Source organism: Kogia breviceps, chromosome 18 (genome assembly GCF_026419965.1).
Source record: "Kogia breviceps isolate mKogBre1 chromosome 18, mKogBre1 haplotype 1, whole genome shotgun sequence".
NCBI classification, from domain to species: domain Eukaryota; kingdom Metazoa; phylum Chordata; class Mammalia; order Artiodactyla; family Physeteridae; genus Kogia; species Kogia breviceps.
Window position 1 is genome coordinate 14,787,372 of NC_081327.1, and position 19,447 is coordinate 14,806,818.

A 19,447-nucleotide genomic window follows, 5' to 3' on the forward strand; every position below is an offset into this window, starting at 1 on the left:
AAAAGGCCGTATGCTGTATGATTGCAACTATGTGGCATTGTAGAAAAGGCAAAGCTATAGAGATCAGTAAAAAGATGGCAGTGGCCAGTGGGTGGGGGGTAAGGATGAAAAGATGAGACACAAAGCGTGATTTTTTAGGAGGGTGAAACTATTTTGTATGATACTGTAATGATGGATATGTCATATTATGCATTTGTAAAAAGCCATAGAACTGTACAACACAGAGTGAGCCCGAATGTAAGGTATGGATTCTGGCTAGGAATAATGTTTCACTCTTGATCATCAATAGTAACAAAAGTACCATCCTCTTGCAAGATGGTAATAATAGGGGAAAATGCATGTGGAGGGAGGGGACGTAGATGGGAACTTTATTTTCTGTGTGGTTTTTCTCTAAGCATAAGACTGCTCACAAAAAAATAGTCTATTAAACAAAAGAATTGGCCGAAAGCTGGAATATTGTTTAATGAATATCTATAAGCATAAACTAATGGCAGTTAATCAGATGCACCTTGACTCAAGCTATATAATTATATATAAATATAAAAGGATTCTGTATCTGTTTTGGATAAAAAATTAAAGCCAAATAAGAAATAATTGCCAGCAGTTTCCCCTCCAACTCTAAAAAAAGCCAATAGGGATTATTAGGCACATCCTCTCAAGTTACCTAAGAGAGAGCAGAGCTGGTCATGTGACCATCTCCCCAGCAACCACTAACCATCTTCTCCCCACTCTCCTGCAGTCTCTGTGTGGTGGCTTTGTAATGTGTCCACTTGACTAGGTTGAATGAACTATTTCCTAGAATCACCTTCTGTGTCCAATTATGATGGGCCGGAAGAGATTCTTGGGCAAGATTTGGAGGGGAGAAGTGAAGCAGCTGCCATTTTGTAGATCACACAGGTTGTCACTGGCTGGCTGCTGGCTCATCATGTTTGCATAGGGCAGCAGCCAGGCCAGCAATTGTTTCACCTTCTCCTGGCTCTTCCTTCAACTTCTCTAACTCCTGGGTCATATGTGTGTTGAGCTCCAGCTTCTCCTGTGGCTGCTCATACCAACAAGGTCAGAGGCAAGCTTGTTCCAGCTTGTCCTAGCTTCCCCCCATTTTACATCTGTCTTCCCTTCCTAACAACAGCCTGCCCTGTGCACTTCGAGTGCCAGCATCAGACACTAAGACAACACAACAATATTAAGGACTGCTTAATGACTCCACCAATTGTATAAAATAAAATCCCTGTTTATCTATCTATCGATTGATCTATCTATCTGATATATCTCCCCTATTGGTTCAGCCTCTCTGATTGAACCTGACACAAGGAGGATACCGAGGCCAGGGCATGGAGACAGGGCAGGGGATGATACGATTGAAGCACTGCAGGGGGCTGGTGGAGGTAATGATCAGGCTGAATGGAGGGAACTTACCCCTAGGTTAAGACCTTTCCAGAGAGGAAAGCAGTGTTCTCATTGGGACAGTACCTGTCAAGACTCCCTCCCTCTCACATCTGAGCTTTTATTCCTTTTGTGCCCCCCTAACTCAATTACCCTTCTTTCTTATCTTCAAAGGCTACCTTCTCCTCATTCCTTTAGATCTTCCCCCCTTTATTTAAAATTTGAATTATAAGGAATTCCCTGGCTGTCCCGTGGTTAGGACTCCATGCTCTCACTGCCAAGGGCCCAGGTTCAATCCCTGGTTGGGGAACTAAAATCCCACAAGCTGCACAGTGCGGCAAGAAAAAAAATTGAATTATAATTAACATGCACTATTATGTTAGTTTCAGGTATACAATATAATGATTTGATTTTTTTTTTTTTTTTTTTTTTTTTGCGCTACGCGGGACTCTCACTGTTGTGGCCTCTCCCGTTGCGGAGCACAGGCTCCGGACGTGCAGGCCCAGCAGCCATGGCTCACAGGCCCAGCCACTCGGTGGCATGTGGGATCTTCCCGGACCGGGGCACGAACCCGTGTCCCCTGCATCGGCAGGTGGAATCTCAACCACTGCGCCACCAGGGAAGCCCCTCACTATGGTTTTGATATTTGCACTTCTCTAATAATTAGTGATGCTGAGCATCTTTTCATGTGCCTGTTAGCCATCTGTATGTCTTCTTTGGGAAAATGCCTATTTAGGTCTTCTGCCTACTCTTTGGTTGGATTGTTTGGGTTTTGTGTTTTTTTGTTTGTTTGATATTGAGTTTTATGAGCTGTTTGTATATTTTGGATATTAGCACCTTGTCAGTTCATCATTTCCAAATATTTTCTCCCATTCCATAGGTTGTCTTTTTGTTTTGTTGATGGTTTCCTTTGCTGTGCAAAAGTTTTCAGGTTTAATTAGGTTCATTTGTTTATTTTTGCTTTTATTTCTTTTGCATTAGGAGACTGATCCAAGAAAATATTGTTATGATTTATGTCAAAGAGTGTTCCACTTATGTTCTCTTCTAGGAGTTTTATGGTTTCAGGTCTTACATTTAGGTCTTTAAACCATTTTGAGTTTATTTTTATATATGTTGTGAGGCAACGTTCTAATCTCATTGTTTTACATGTGGCCATCCAGCTTTCCCAGGACTGCTTGTTGAAGAGACTCTCTTTTTTCCACTGTATATTTTATTAATTGACCATAGGTGTGTGGGTTTATTTCTGGGCTCTCTATTCTGTTCCATTGATCTATGTGTCTATTTTTTTATGCCAATACTATGCTGTTTTGATTACTGTAGCTTTGTAATATAGTCTGAAGTCTGGGAGGGTTACACTGCCAGCTGTTCTTTTTTCTTGGGATTGCTTTGGCAACTTGGGGTCTTTTGTGGCTGCATATAAAGTTTAAGATTATTTGTTTTATTTCTGTAAAAAACATCATAGGTTTTTTGATACAGATTGCATTAAACCTGTTGATTGCTTTGGGTAGTATGGCTATTTTAATATTAATTCTTCCAATCCAAGAGCATGGAATATCTTTCTATTTCATTGAATCATCTTCAGTTTCATCAGTGTTTTATAGTTTTCAGAGTATGTGTCTTTCACCTCCTTGGTTAAGTTTATTCTTAGGTATTTTATTTTATTTTTTGATGTGATTTTAAATGGGATTTTTTTTTTTTTTTACTTTGAGTCTCTCTTTATCTTTAACTTTTTCCATTTTAATTATAATATGTCTTGGTGTGGATCTCTTTGGGTTTATCTTGTTTGGGACTGTGATTCCTGGACTTGGATGTCTGTTTCCTTCTGCAGGTTAAGATCAATTTTGGCTCTTATTTCTTCAGATTAGTTTTCCATCCCTTTCTCTCTCTCTCATCCTTCTGGGACCCCCATAATGTGAATGTAAATAAGCTTGATATTGTCCCAGAGGTCACATAAAACCTCCTCATTAAAAAAATGTTTTTTTCTTTTTGCTGATATGATTGGGTGATTTCCACTATTCTGTCTTCCAGATCAGTTATCTATTCTGTATCATCTGATCTGCTGCTGATTCCCTCTAGTGCATCTTTTATTTCAGTTATTGTATCTTTCAGCTCTGATTGGTTCTTTCTTACATTTTCTAACTCTTTGTTGAAGTTCACACTGAGTTCATCCTTTCTTCTCCTGAGTTCAGTAAGCATTGTTATGACCGTTGCTTTTAAGTCTTTATTGGATAAATTATTTATCTCCATTTAATTAGGGTTTTTTCCCTTGGGGTTTTATCTTGTTCTTTTTTTGGAGAACATATTCCTCTGTCTCCTCATTTTGTTTGGCTTTCTATGTTTGTTTCTATGAATTAGATGAACCAGCTACCTCTCTCAGTCTGGAAGGAACGGCCTTGTGAGGGAGCATCCCCCGTGTAGACTGCCTTTGCTAGGTGGCTTTGGCAGGCTTGCTGGAGGAGAAGTGGGCATGGGCTGGGGTTAGTCTCAGGGCACTCTGTGCTGGTGTCCTTGGCAGTTAGCTGGAGGCTAGCGTGGGCCAGAGGAAACACTGGAGCATGTTGTGCCAGGGCCTCCTTGGTGGACAGCTGGAGCTGGAGCACATGTGGGCTGGGAAGTCTTGGGGTGCACCATGCTGTAGGAGCCTTGGCAGGACAGCTGGAGCTGGAGCAGGCACAGGCTGGGGAATCAAACAATGGCACTTGCTGGCACCTTCAATCCTGGAGAGAGTTCCAGCAGTTCCCTACCCATTTGGCAGGTACTCTAAGGTTAGTAGTTGGTTTTCTTTCCTGCATAGTCTAAGTGCCCTTTAAACTGCTGTTGTTTTTTTTTCCTGTGTCCCAGGATGGGTGAGTCTGCACTCAGGCCTTTCAGTCATATCCCTCCCTACTGCAGGTTACCATGTCAGCGATGGGGTTCTCTGTCTTTCCTATCCATTTCTATGTGGTCCCTCTATGTGCAGAAGCTATTCAATCAGCCCTCAGGTCTTCTTTAGGATGAATTTCTCTATATGTAGGTGTAGATTCGGTGTGTCCAAGGGAGGAGGTGGGTTCAGAGCCTTCCTATGCTGCCATCTTGGACCCCTCCCCTTCATCCTTAGGTTTTAACTTAGATGTGCCCTCCCAACCTAGCCTTCTCTAAGCCTGGCCCCCTGGCTGGTTGGATAACCTCCTCCGGACTATCACATGTAAGCCTCTTTTTGATGACAAATGTCTGAAAACTCAAAGGAGTAGTGCCCCCAGACAAGAAATATCTTGGTTCACATGATTTTAAAGTGTATATTGGTTCATACTGATTTAGGTGAGGTGTGATCCAGCAGCTCAAACACTGGAAGGCAGTTATTATAAGCAAAGGCTCTGCATTGAATCCTGACTCCACCACCTACAGACTGGGCGATCTTGGGCAAGTCTCTCAATCTTCCTGGCCTCAGTTTCCTCATTTATGAATTGGATACAATAATAATACCTACTTTTCAGTGTTGTCATGGGGTTTAAATAAGATAATATGCATAACCTCCTTGAACCGTGACTGACACAGTTGACTGTCCAGTAGATATGATGATGATGGTGACGATCATGATGAGGAGGACCCAGTTTCCTGCTCCTCCACTTCCTAGTACTTGCTTCTTCCTTGGTTCCTCCTTCATCCTGGCAGCTCCAGGCTCTTTCATGTGGTTGTAGAATGGTTTCCCCTGCCCTTGTGAGGTGAGAGAGAAAGATGTGGTTTTAGAGACTAACATGGAAGAGATAGCCTGCTTCCATAAGCTCTGTAAACCATTTATTTAAGTCTTATTGGCTCAGGCAGGGTCACATGCCCACTGCTGAACCAATCTCTGAGCCAGAATATGATTGCCCAAGCTTATAATGGCTGCTGCACTGTACCTCTCAGACTTGTTTCTCACCTCCTTCTCCAGCTCAGACGAGGGCAGCTCTGTCCTTCCAGCTCCTGAGGCCAAAAATCCCTCTTTTCCTCTTATGCTCATATTATGCTTCAGTAATTCCTATTTACTGTACCTTTAAAATTCATCAGGACTTTTCCTTTTCCACTTCCCCTACTCTGGCCTGATCTTCCATCACCTTCCATCTGGACTTTCACAGTAGTCTCCGTGCTGTAACTTTTCTCCTACAGTCTGCTCCCCTGCGGAGTCACAGAGAGCCAGTAACACCTGAGTCAGCTCATGCCACTCATGTGTTCAAAGTCTGTTCATGTCACTCGGGGTAAAGTAAGCTCTCTTCTGTCTTACTTTCCATTACCTTCCTGATTTCATCTCCCACCATTCCCTGCCTTGCTCACTGCACTTCAGCTACAGTGTCCTCCTTACCATATCTCAGAAATATCAGACATGCTCCTCCCTCCAGTCCTTTGAACTAGCAGTTCCGTCTGCCTGGGACACTCATCACCTAGATATTTGTGCCTAGTTTCCTCACTTAAGTCGTACAAGACTTAGATCAAAAGTCAGCATTACCTGCCTCCTTATTTAAAACTAAAGCCCCTCACTCATCTCCAGTACTTCCAGTCATCCTTACTCTGCTTTATTTCTTCCCATAGGACTCTCAGTATTTTACTACTTACTATGTTTATTACCTTTCACACCCCACCAGCATGTGAGATCCATGAGGTTGGATTTTTTTGGTTTGCTCTGTTCAGTAATATGTCCCCTGTGCCTGGCACAACAATATATGCACAATAAAAACTTGCTGAATGAAAGAATAAATGAAAGAACAACTCACAGGCCTGTCTGGTGGTGAGTTGGCCTTTCCCACTGGACTTTGGATTTCTGGAGGGCAGGGATGGGGTCTGTCTTGGTCACTGCTGTGTGTCCAGCATCACCCAACACAGAGCCAGCCATGGAGGGCTTTAGAAGGTCCTACAGGTGGGCAGCTGTATGTCTGTAAAATATTCCTGTGAGCAGATCTGTGACAACCAGTGTTGAGTTTCCTCTTCAGGAGAGGTGGAAATGGGGGACATCTTTGAGACTTTCATAAGCACCTACGAGAATTCTTACCAGGAGAAAGAGAGAACCCCACCTATTTTGGAGAGTGGGAGATGTGTGACATTACTTACTGTCACCTTGGCCTCCTTTTTGTTCCTTGAATTGCCAAGCTCATTCCAGCTTATGGACCTTTCCGCGTGCTATTCCCACTCTGTGGGAACTCTGTTCTCACAGTTCTTGGAACAGCTCTTACACTTTGGCTTCTGTGTCTCAGCTCAAGGAAGATTTTAGAAAGGTGTCCATTGGCTGCCCAGTCTAGGATTACATTTCTCAGAGGCCCCTGTGTTCAGTTGAGGCCATGAGATTGTTGTCCAGTTGTCCAGTGGACTGAGAGCAAACGTGATAGTTGGTAGTTTAGGGCCAAAACTTGATTAAAAAAAATTTTTTTTACCCTGCTTTATTGAGGTACAATTGACAAAAAATTGTAATGTATTTTAAAGTTTACAACATGGTGATTTGATATGTGTATCATTGTGAAGTTATTACCACAATCAAGTTAAATAACATCACCTCACCTTTGTTTCTGTCTTTGTTTTTGGTAAGAATGCTTAAGATCTACTCTCTTAGAAAATTTTGTGTACAATACAGTATCGTTAACCATAGTCACCATGTTATACACTAGATCCTCAGACCTTATTCATCTTATAACTGAAAGTTTTTGCCCTTTTACCAGCCTGTCCCTATTTCCCCTACCCCCAGTCCCTGGCAACCACCATTCTACTTTCTGTTCTTATGAGTTTGGCTGTTTTAGATTCCACATATGATGTCATACAGTATTTGTTTTTCTCAGCCTTATTTCACTTAGCATAATGCCATCAAGTTTCATACATAGTGTTGCAAATGGCAGGATTTCATATTTCTCATGGCTTAATAATATTCCTTTGTACATAGATACCAAATCCTCTGTATCCCTTAATCTGTTGATGGACACTTAGGATGTTTCCATATCTTGGCTGTTATGAATAATGCTGCACTGAATGTGGGAGTCCAGATATCTCTTTTAGACAGTAATTTTATTTCCTTTGGATATACACCCAGAAGTGAGATTGCTGATTCCTATGGTAGTTCTATTTTTAAATTTTTGAGGAGCTTCCATCCTGTTTTCCATAGTGGCTCTATAAATTTACATTCCACCAACAGTGCACAAGGGTTCACTTTCTTTTTTTATTTTTGGGGCTGCACTGGGTCTTAGTTGTGGCTCAGGTCTTAGTTGCGGCACACGGGGCCTTTGTTGAGGTGCGCGGGCTTCTCTCTAGTTGTGGTGCACTGGGCTCCAGGGCGCGTGGGCTCTGTAGTTGTGGCACGCGGGGTCCAGGGCGCGTAGGCTTTGTAGTTTGCAGCACACGGGCTCTCTCACTGAGGCACGCGAGCTCAGTAGTTGTGGCCTTCAGGCTTAGTTGCCCTGAGGCATGTGGGATATTAGTTCTCCAGCCAGGGATAGAACCTGTGTCCCTAGCACTGGAAGGTGGATTCTTTACCACTGGACCACCAGGGAAGTCCCAAGGGTTCACTTTCAAGTCAAGGCTTTTAAGAAACATGTGGGGGTTTTCCATTCTCATCTTCTGCCTGGACTCAAAGAATGCTGAGTCCTTAAGAGGTGGTAGAATCACCACGTGGAAGGAGCCTGGATCCCTTGCCCACATTGGCAGGTTCTGTGAGTGAGAAATAAACTTCTATTTTGTGAACTACTAAATGGTAGGGTTTATTTGTTACAGCCGCTAGCATGACCCTAAACAATATACCTTCTAGACTTTTGCTCTCTAGCCCAGTGCATCTCAAACTATTTGTGGTTGTGTAGTAGGACCTGTTTTTTGATATCTCCCAATCTGTCATGGACTGATCCTTTTGGTCTATACCCGTTCAACAAGACAAGTCTATTTCAAATACTTGAATGTCATAACAATGTCAAATTGCTATAAGTTTTAAAGCACCTACTGGCAATTTCTGCCCTTATCTTGTTGCAGACTATTATTAGTGGTAGACCAGTACTGGCACTGCTGTAGTTTAGTACCCTGTTTTATTTTTCTTCATAACATTCACCATTCCCTGTAATTATTTATTTAGAGGTCTATTGGTTTATGATTTTCTTCCCCACTAGAGTGTGGGGAAGCTTACTAGATGTAAGCTCTATCAGAAAGGGATCTTGTTTATGTTGTTCTGTTGTGATTCTAGTTCCTCGTACGAGGCCTGGTACATCATAAGTGCTCAGAAAGTATTTGTTGAATGATGAATACATCTCGAACTTGGTGGGTAGAGGGGAGAGGAGGCAATCCATACCTATTATAGAAGCTCTCTACAATCAAAATTCCAAATTCCAACTAGTTCACTGACGGTTGCTGACTCCCTAGTTTTCTGGTAGACCATAATACCCCAGATTGGGTCTGGCCTCTTACAACCTACCTCCCTAGGTTTCCCCCATTAGAGATTGGACCACTGTATTGTGTCATCGCCTGGTGATATGTCTGTCTTTCACCATGGTTTATAAGTTTGCAGGGGGTAGGAGTGGTACTTAAGTGGTGACTTCTGTCCCCGGAGTCAGGCAACACATTCAAAGCCCTTGGTCAACATAAATAGATTTATGGCATGAATACATGAATGTGGGCAGAGGGGAGGCTGCCCTGGGGAATCATTGCCCTACCCTGTCTCCCATGGTCCACATCTTGACAGGGTCCCAGGGTTGGTCTTGAGCTCTGGTCCATGGCTTTCCTGAGCTACCACTTCCTTCCCCCATCAACCACCTCAAGGTGCTGGCTCGGGCTGGCAACACTTGGCCCACCAGACATCGAGGGACAGGTGTCTCATTTGGCCCAAATATATACTTAGAACCAAGGTAAGTAACAGTTTTGGATATATTTGGTGTTTTTCATGAGCTGAAGAGGAGGTTACCGAGAAAATAAGTCCGTCATGCAGAAAAGCAAGAAGATGAGTATGATGATGCTTCCCATAACAATCCCTAGGACTGCAATGTAGAAAACTTGGTGGGAGGTCTCGGCTGCCATGGCTCGGTGGTTCCATTTGTTGCTGTGCCTTGTCTGATTTGAGGGGAGAGGCAGAACAGGAATAGATGGGCTTATTAAAAAGGTTATTGTACAGGGTGGGGTGGTGGTGAGCCATAGGACTGTACAAACACAGGGTGGGGACCTAAACCCATAGGCGGGAAACAAGAATTTGAGTCAGCATTAGGGGCAGGCTGGAGAGTGAGGGTAGGTAAGGATTGGCATGACTCAGACTCCTACCTGGATAGAGAAGATCAGCGCCACAATGCCTATGGGAAAACACAGGATGAAGGCCAAAATGGACAGGCACATATGGTCTTTGGGGGGCTTGGCACGCAAAATTTCAAACTCCTGGGAATAGGAAGTGGGTTATGGCTTAGTATGGCTTCTGGATTCTAACATCCCCTCTGACCTCGTCCCTTTCACCTTCCTTGGCTCCTGTAAAGTGTTCACTGACACCTTTAAAGCTCTCACAGACTCCCACCATGTTCCCTCTAACCTCTCCCTATTCCCTTTAATACCTCTCTGTCCTCTAGAACTCCTGGCCCCCACTCTGCCCCTCTGCCCTATAATCCCTCTCAGTTCTTTGCAACCCTTTCCGTCTCCTGTAAACTCCTCTCCGTCTTCTATAACTACCTTTCAGATCCCTAAGCGCGTCTCACTTGGCCCCTTCCACTGTCCCCACAGAATCGTTTACTGACTGTGATGACTCTCACTTGGCCTCCCTGAAAACTCAGCTGATCCACTATAGCACTTTGTTCCTATAAAACCCTCATCGTCCCCCGAGCAACCTTCTCTTTGTCCCTATTAACCACCCTACTAAGAAGTCCCTCACTCAACACTTTAACACTCTAACTTTTCATGTGTAAAACCTTCATTGTGCCTGTGTAAAATTCTCAACTTATAAAAATTTCTAATGACCTTAGTGGCTCTCTTCTTGTCCCATTTATAATATTCCTCACTTTGTCCCTATGAATCTTTCATGGTTCTGCTATGACCCTTATTGTTCACCCATAAACTCCTCCACACCCCCATAGTCTCTCACTTGTCTCCTCTAAGACCTTCTTTGAACAACTATGAACTCTAAGTCCTCTCCTTGTCCACTCATAGGCACTTCTCTGTCCTCTCATAAAGACCCGCCCTGTTCCTCTTAACACCTTCTCTCTACGCCTGAAATCAGCTTCATGACCCTGCGAACTCCCTGTACACTTATGACAGCAACCTTCCTGTTCTCCTAGACCCGTGCTCCCTTTAAATACTTAACACCGTGTCATCCCCTTATGAAACACTCTTTGTCCCCTCATTCCCCTCAACCCATGCTAGCTCTCTTCCTCCCACCCTGTCCGCCCGTAAATTCCCTTGCTGCCCCCTTAAACACCCCCATTAGGGCATCTGGATCTGGCTACATGGAGCCTCTCCCTCACTCCAACCCGCCAGGGATTGCCATGGTGACCACGCAGGCCCCGCCTCTTATCCTGTATCTTCTCCTATTGGCTGATTGGAAGTTGCATGTTGGGGTGGGGAAGCCAATATGAGCCTGGCGGCTGATTGGTCTAATGCAGTGAGGGTCTTTCCTAATCTCTCAGGTGATTGATCAATTCTGGGAGTTATTTTTACTGCAGTTTAGTTTTGAGGGTTATTTATGTGTACCCGATACAAGCCCTTAGTCAGATATGTGATCTGCAATTATTATGTTTGGGTCTTTATCTTTTTATTTTCTGTCATTGGCAGAGCAAACGTTTTTAATATTGTTAGAGTATAATTTTTTTTTTCTTTTAGGGACGTGCTTTTGGTATTATGTTTAAGAATTCTTTGCCTAACCCGGTGTCAGAAATATTTTCTCCTGTTTTCTTCTACATGTTTGATAGATTTACATTATATATTTGATTGTTAATTTGAGACATGTCTTATTTTCTAATATAAGCATCTGAGGTGGTATGTTTCCTTCTAAGCAGTGCTTTAGCTGCATCCACGTATTTTGATATGTTCTATACTTCACTTTTGATCAATTAAAAACATTTTCTAATTTCCCTTGTTTCATGAATTACCTTGACTTGCATGATTTATTTCCCAAATGTTTGGAGATTTTCCTGTTATCTTTTTGTAATTTATTTCTAGATTACTTTTATTATGGTTAGCACATTAGTTTTCTATTCCTGTGTGACAAATAAACATACACTTAGTGGCTTAAAACAACAGCCATGTATTGGTTCACAGCTCTGAGGGTGAGAAATCCAGGATCAGTGTGCACGAGTTCCCTGCTCAGGTTCTCACAAGGCTGAAATCAATGTGTTTGCTGAAATGTGTTCTCATCTGGAGCTCTGGATACTCTTCCAAGCTCACGTGGCAGAATTCAATTCCATGTGGATTGGGGACAGAGGCCATTCTCTTTTCCTTGCTGGCTAGCTGCTAGGATCTATTCTCAGTTTCTAGGGTACACCTGCATTCCTTGCCCTTTGGTCCTTCCTGTGCATCTTCAAAGCCGTGGACAGAGAATCTCCCTCAAAATCACTCTCATACTTTGTGTCTGACTTCCTCTGTCTCTGACCTCTAGACCTATGTTTATTTTTAAAAATTATTTATTTATTTATTTTTGGCCGCACTGGGTCTTAGTTGCAGTACACAGGATCTTTGTTGCAGCATGTGGGATCTTTTAGTTACGGCATGTGAACTCTTAGTTGTGGCATGCATGTGAGATCTATTTCCCCAACCAGGGATCAAACCCGGGCCCCTGCATTGGGAGCGCAGAGTCTTACCCACTGGACCACCAGGGAAGTCCCTAGACCCACGTTTATATGTCTCATCATGTGTTTAGGTTAAGCCCACCCAGATAATCTTCCTTTCTTAAGGTCAACTGTACCATATAATCACAGGAGTGATATCCCATCATATTCATAATCTCAGAGATTATATAGGATTGTACACCAGGGGCAGGATTTTTTTTTTGTGGTTGGGTGGTGGGCACATTAGAGTTCTGCCTACCAGAGTCAGATAATATGATTTTGTATGATTTGCTTTATATGATTTAAATTCTTTGAATTTGTTAAAGTTAGTTTTATGATCAAGGATATGGTCTATCTTTCTAAAAATTTAAAATAGATTTTAAAAACAATTTGAAAAGTTACTTTCCATTTACAGTTATTACAAAATATTGGGTATATTCCCTGTGTTGTACAATACATCCTTGAACCTATCTTACACCCAATAGTTTGTACCTGCCCTCATGACCTAAGCACTTCTCAAAGGCTTTACATCTAAGTACCATTACATCGGGGATTATGCTTCAAACATGTGAATTTTGGAAAGACACAAACATTCAATCCATAGCAAACCATCTCAAATGAATGATGTCAGCTTCCACTTTGAGTATCTGGAAAAAGAAGAGCAAATTACAATAAAACTGAGCAGAAGAGTCTTTTCAACAAATGGTGCTGGGAAAACTGGATATCCCCATGCAGAAGAATAAAGTTGGATTCTTACCTTACACCATGCACCAAAATTAACTCAAACTGGATCAAAGCCCTAAAAATAAGATCTAAAACCATAAAATTCATAGTGGGAAACATCGAGAAAAGCTTCATGGCATTGGATTTGGCAATGATTTTTTGGATGTGACAACAAAAACAGGCAACAAAAGTAAAAATACATAAAATGGACTACATCAGAATTAAAAACTGTGCATCATAGGACATAACAGTGAAAAGGCAACCTATGATGGAATGGGAGAAAATGGTTGCCAATCATATATCTGATAAGGGGCTAATATCCAGAATATATAAAAACTCTACTACTCATAAAAACAAAATAATCTGATTAAAAAATGGGCAAAGGACTAGATATTTCTTCAGAGAAGATATGCAAAAGGACAATAAGCATATGCAAATGTGCTCAACATCATCATATCATTCCCTAATGCAAAATCAAAACCACAATGAAATAGCACCTCACATCCATCAGGATGACTACTATCAAAAGCCCCCAGAAAATACAAGTGAAGACAAGGTAGTGCAGAAATTGGAACCCCTGCGCACTGTTGGTAGGGAATGCAAAATGGTGCAGTTGCTGTGGAGAACAGTATGGCAGTTCCTCAAAAATAAAAAATTGAAAATTGAATTACCATATGATCCAACAATTGCACTTCTGGTTATATATCCAAAAGAACTGAAAACACCCATGGTTTTATTTTTTGACTCTCTTCTCATTTTTTATTTTTTAAAAAAGACGGATTTAGGATTTTGTAAGAAATTACTAAGTTAGATTAAAAAAAATCTGCCAAGTACTACAGTAATGGAATAAATAAGATTTTTTAAATTAATTAATTTTATTTTATTTATTTTTGGCTGCATTGGGTCTTTGTTGCTGCACGCGGGCTTTTCTCTAGTTGCGGTGAGTGGGGTTACTCTTAGTTGTGGTGCGCGGGCTTATTGCTGTGGCTTTTCTTGTGTTGCAGAGCATGGGCTGTAGTCACACGGGCTTTGGTAGTTGTGGCACGCGGGCTCAGTAGTTGTGGCTTGTGGGCTCTAGAGCGCAGGCTTAGTAGTTGTGGCGCAGGGGCTTAGCTGCTCTGCGGCATGTGGGATCTTCCTGGACCAGGGCTTGAACCCGTGTCTCCTGCATTGGCAGGCGGATTCTTAACCACTGTGCCACCAGGGAAGCCCTAAATAAGATTTTTTAAAGTTCAATGTTTATAGACATATTTATAAAAAGATGACTGAATTAGAAGACATTAAATAATGTTGATACATACCAGGAAGTGGCTAGGCAAGGAAAGGCACATCATTTCACCACAAGAGTTAAAGACCATAGTTGGAAGTTAATGACCAGCCAAAGCTTTAGGTCTTGTGGTAGTTTTCCTAACTCCAGAGGGTCATTATGGTGGAAATTTCTTTATGGTGCTTAGCTGAAATAAACAGATGGCAGTTGGAGAATTTTACTCTGTGACCCCAATGTAGTGTTAAAAAGAAAGCACTCTTTTAATAAACCTGGTGTATGAGGAGGGAAGGAACAAAAATCCCAAATGGTTTGGTGATACTGAAAATCCTACTGACACATTAAGGAGAGTTAAAAGAAAATAAGGTTCATCCTCTTGTCTGGACGAACTGGATTTCTTGCAGCTACAAAGTTAAAATTCCACATAAACACTTCCTTTCTTGTAAACAGACACAGTATAGATAAACAACTGTGATAATTCACCTCAGATGAAGTTATATGCCAATATTTAGGAGAAAAAGAGCTTAGATAATTTCCTTTTTTAAAAAAATTTATTTATTTAGGTTGTGCCGGGTCTTACTTGTGGTATGTGGGATCTTTAGTTGTGGCATGTGGACTTCTTAGTTGCGATATGCAGACTCTTAGTTGTGGCATGCATTCAGGATCTAGTTCCCCGACCAGGGATTGAACCTAGTCCCCATGCATTGGGAGCACAGAGTCTTACCCACTGGACCACCCGGGAAGCCCTGATAATTTCCTTATTTTCTTATAAATAGCATAAGTCCTTGAAAATAGCACTAATACCTCTGGCTGACTGGTTATCTGCAACAGCAAAGTGAATATAAGTTTTGACAATGATAAGAGGTTTCCCAAAGAAACTAGAGTTTCTAGTTAAACTGATACAGTTACTTTACTGAAAAGTCTAACAGACATCAGCAGAATTTGCTTTGGGTCAACCTCCTACTACCAATTTGCTTTCACAAATTTGTGCCAAGAGTCTACCCATTTTTTTTCTGTCTGGGCTCTGAACCTAGATTAGTTTGTCTGAAAGATAGAATCACTCAGGTTCCATATACGTTTTAGTGGTGTTAAGAAAAAACCATCTGCACGAATAAATAAAATGGATTTTCAGGATAAAATGGTAAATTCACACAAAAAAGGTTAAAAACCATTGGGGGGGAGATAAGGGAAAATATTAATATGAAAAAAATCATTAAAAAGGCAATTGTAAAGCAGTCAGCTTCCACTCATGCCACATGATATGCCTTCATGAAGGTGTACTCCTTCCAGTCGGGATGAGCGGCCCAGACGAAGAGAGCAGAAGCCCTGAGCTGTAAGGGAGCTGAGACGCAAGCCAGGCAGAAGGACCATCCGAATTCGCCAGACACGTTCTCAGGCAGCTCTAATTTCTGGTGGAGTAGTTCAATTCCAGCAACGTAACAACTCACTGAGCCCAGTGTACACTAACCTTCAAGGAGATGGAGCATGCCTGTGGCAGTGGTGGGATACAGGCTTTGGCAGATACAAGCACAAAGTCCAATCAAAGCCCCAAAGCACATCAAACCTAGACTAACAAAAAGTAAAAGGAACTGGCAATGCCAAAGATAGGTCCGAAGCAGATCAGTCCCACTATCGTGCTTTCCAGGATCAACAAATTTCTACAGGAACTGCTCATTTAACATGAAACTCATGCATTTTGTGACCATATCAAATGACTCTGTCCTTTCTGGTGGGCTATACCAGTATGTGTTTTGGGGTATAGTGATGCACCGTCTCCACAATCCCACTGTGCCATCATATCAGAAAATTGCATCATTATTTCTTTTCATCTGCCTCATCACTAGCAAAGTCGTTCCAGATGCTTTTGTTCAAATCGCTGGAATTTTCTTGAACTGAACTTTGATACTCATACCAGAAGTCTATGCCAATTGAGACTGCCATGTAGATGGTAGAAATGACGCTGAGCACACAAGCAATTACAAATGCTGTAGCAAAATGGTTATCCATTCTGGCATTCAGACTGCTCGTCCATCCTCCTGCTCTGCCAGCTTCACCCTCAAGCTCAAACGACAGCACCCTGCTCTCCCTGCACCCCCTCTGATGCAGTTCCCAGCAGAGCCCGCCTCCTCCATCGAAAACACCTATGTTTTCAAAAGAATTTTCTATGTTCATAACAGCATTATTCACCAAAAGATGATAGCAACCCAAGTGTCTATTAATGGATGAATGGATAAAAAAAGTTTTATATATATATATATATATATATATATATATATATATATATATATATATATATAGTTTAGCCTTAAAAGAGTAGGGAATTCTGATGATAAATGCTACAGCATGGATAGACCTTAAGGACATTATGCTAAGTGAAGTAAGCTAGTTACGAAAAGACGAACACTGTATGATTTACACTTATATAAGGAATTAGAGTACTCAAATTCATAGAGACCAAAAGTACAATGGTGGTTGCCAGGGGCTGGTGGCAAGGAGAGAATGGGAGTTGTGTTTAATAGGTATAGAGTTTCACTTTCACAAGATGAAAACTGTTCTGGAGATTGGTTGAACATCAATGTGAAGTGTACTTAGAATAGCCAAAACGACTTTGAAAAAGAGGCACAGAGTGGGAGAACTCCACTCTTTGACCTCAATTCCTGTTATAAGGCACAGAAATCAAGAAAGTGTGGTATTAATCTCAAGACAGAGAAATACATTAATGGAAGGGTGCCACCTATTTTTAGTTCAGAAATAGATCATAACATATATGAGCATTTAAATTTTTTAAAATGTGCAGAGGCAATTCAGTGGAGAAGCCCTGTGTTTTCAATAAATGTCCCAGGAATAAGTGGATATCTGTATGCAGAAGGATAAACTTAGATGCATACTTAGCATCCAATAAAAATGAACTCAACATGGATCCTCGACCTAAATGTAAACTACAACTATAAAAGAGAGGTTGCAAGAGAAACCGTGGGTTAGGCAAGGATTTCTTAGATTCAACAATAAAAACATGATCTGTTAAAAAAGAAAAGAAAAGGAAAGAAAATGGCCATCAAAGTTAAAACTTCTGGTCTTCAAAAGACACTGTTAAGAGAATTAAAAGACAAGAGACAGTCTGGAAAATCTGGTAAAGGACTTGATTCCAGAATATATCATGAACTCTCAAAACTCAATAATAAGAAAAGAAACAATCTAATAAAAATGGGCAAAAGATTTGAACAACCACTTCACCAAATAGATGTATTGATGGTAAATAAGTACTCGGAAAGATACTCAATATTTGTCAGTGGGAAAATGTGTATTAAAATCACAGCGAAATACCATTACGCACCTAGTAGAATGGCTAAAATAAAAAAGACTAACTATATCATGGGAAAGATATGGGGCAGTTGGAACTCTCTTACATGGCTTATAGGAATGTAAAATAGTATAATCACTTTGGAAAAACACTTTGTCAGTTTCTTAAAAGCTAAACGTGCATCTACCATATGATCTAGCCATCCCACTGTGAGGTATTTATCTATAAGGAATGAAAGCATATACCCATGCAAAGACTTGTATCTGAATGCTCATAGCAGCTTTATTTGTAATAGGCGAAAATTGGAAACCATCCAAGTGTCCATGAACAGGTTAACAGATAAACAGACTGTGGCATATTCATATAATGGAGCAGTCAGCAATAAAAGGTGAACTGTTGATAATGGAACAGCATTGATGAATCTCAAAATAATTATGCCGACTGAAAGAAACCAGAGAAAAGGAGGGCACATACTCTATGATTCCAGTTACATAAAATTCTAAAAAATGCAGACTAATCTATAGTGACAGAAAACAGATCAGTGGTTACCTGGGGAGAGGTGGGAGGGAGGAATGACAAAGTGGCAGGAGAAATAATTTGGAGGTGACAGATATGTTCATTATCTTGATTGTGGCAATGGTTTCATGGGTGTATACATATGTCAAAACTCATCACATTGTATTTTAAATATCATGTTGTCAATTATACCTTGATAAAGCTCTGAAAGATTAAGATAGTAAAAGAGCAACAGTAAACTCTGGAAGTAAAAAGATATTAAAGGTAAGACTAAACTTTTTTCTTTAGGGTTTAAAAAACCTAAATGGCATATGCACACTACTATATGTAAAATAGATCATCAGCAAGGATCTACTGTATAGCACAGGGAACCATACTCAATGCTCTATAATAACCTATGTGGGAAAATAATCTGAAAAAGAATAGATATATGAACATGTATAACTAAATCACTTTGCTGTACCCCTGAAACTAACACAACATTGTGAATCAACTATACTCGAATACAAAATAAAAAATTTTAAAAATTAAAAAATAAATGCATGAGAATTACACTGTGTTTACAGATCTGAATTTCCATGACCCCAGATTGTAAGTGATCCATCCTGTATTTAAAAAACGGAACCTGGGCTTCCCTGGTGGCGCAGTGGTTGGAGAATCCGCCTGCCGATGCAGGGGACACGGGTTCGTGCCCCGGTCCGGGAAGATCCCACATGCCGCGGAGCGGCTGGGCCCGTGAGCCATGGCAGCTGAGCCTGTGCGTCTGGAGCCTGTGCTCTGCAACAGGAGAGGCCACAACAATGAGAGGCCCGCGTACCACCAAAAAAAAGAATAAATAAAAAGATAAAAAAATAAATAAATAAAAACCAGAACCTGACTCAATATTCCAGATACAGTTTAAAAGATTTTTTAAATTTTTATAACATTTTGGCTGTGCCACGTGGCATGTGAGATCTTAGTTCCCTGACCAGGGATTAAACCTGTGCGCCCTGTAGTGGAAGCGTGAAGTCTTAACCACTGGACCACTAGGTAAGTCCCAATTCCAGATACATTGTAAGAACAGTGCAGCTGACTTTAAACCCGAGTAACTCTCAAGTGACACAGATAAGAGCAATTCCAGTTGTAATTAGACACATTGAGAAGTGCATGGACATTGTAAATGTGCCAGAGGGGAGAGGACAGTTTTGTCCATCTCAGCTTTTTTGTTTGTTTAGTATAATAGAGAGAAATCTTCTCTAACATAACATCAAGTCATGGAACGCAGTTCTACACACAACACCTGAGGCCAGAAAAAATTGGGCAAGCACAAGGTTTTGTACTTAACATGGTAATCCCATACACTTCTGTCTTGGCTTTTAATTGATGGATTGAAAGTTGGTCAGATTCATAGCAAAGCACATTCTTCAACTGCCATTTTAATTATTTTTCTTTTACTTTTCATTCCTGATGTTCAATCTTCCTAACAAAAACTATCACAGGTATATTTGTTCCTCAAGACTAGAATTAAGGTGGCACACATAGTTGGTCCCCAATCCTGAAATTCTCATTTTA

General features: G+C 41.1%; 2 protein-coding genes and 1 pseudogene across 2 annotated transcripts in view; 2 read left to right on the forward strand and 1 right to left on the reverse strand.

Annotated features, from left to right (window-relative positions):
- The window catches only part of ATP4A (ATPase H+/K+ transporting subunit alpha), a 77,275-nt gene that overhangs the window by 1,379 nt on the left and 56,449 nt on the right, over nucleotides 1-19,447 (forward strand). The window lies entirely within an intron of this gene.
- The window catches only part of PMIS2 (PMIS2 transmembrane protein), a 36,653-nt gene that overhangs the window by 1,379 nt on the left and 15,827 nt on the right, over nucleotides 1-19,447 (forward strand). The window lies entirely within an intron of this gene.
- LOC131745628 (claudin domain-containing protein 1 pseudogene) lies at nucleotides 15,327-16,098 on the reverse strand (annotated as a pseudogene).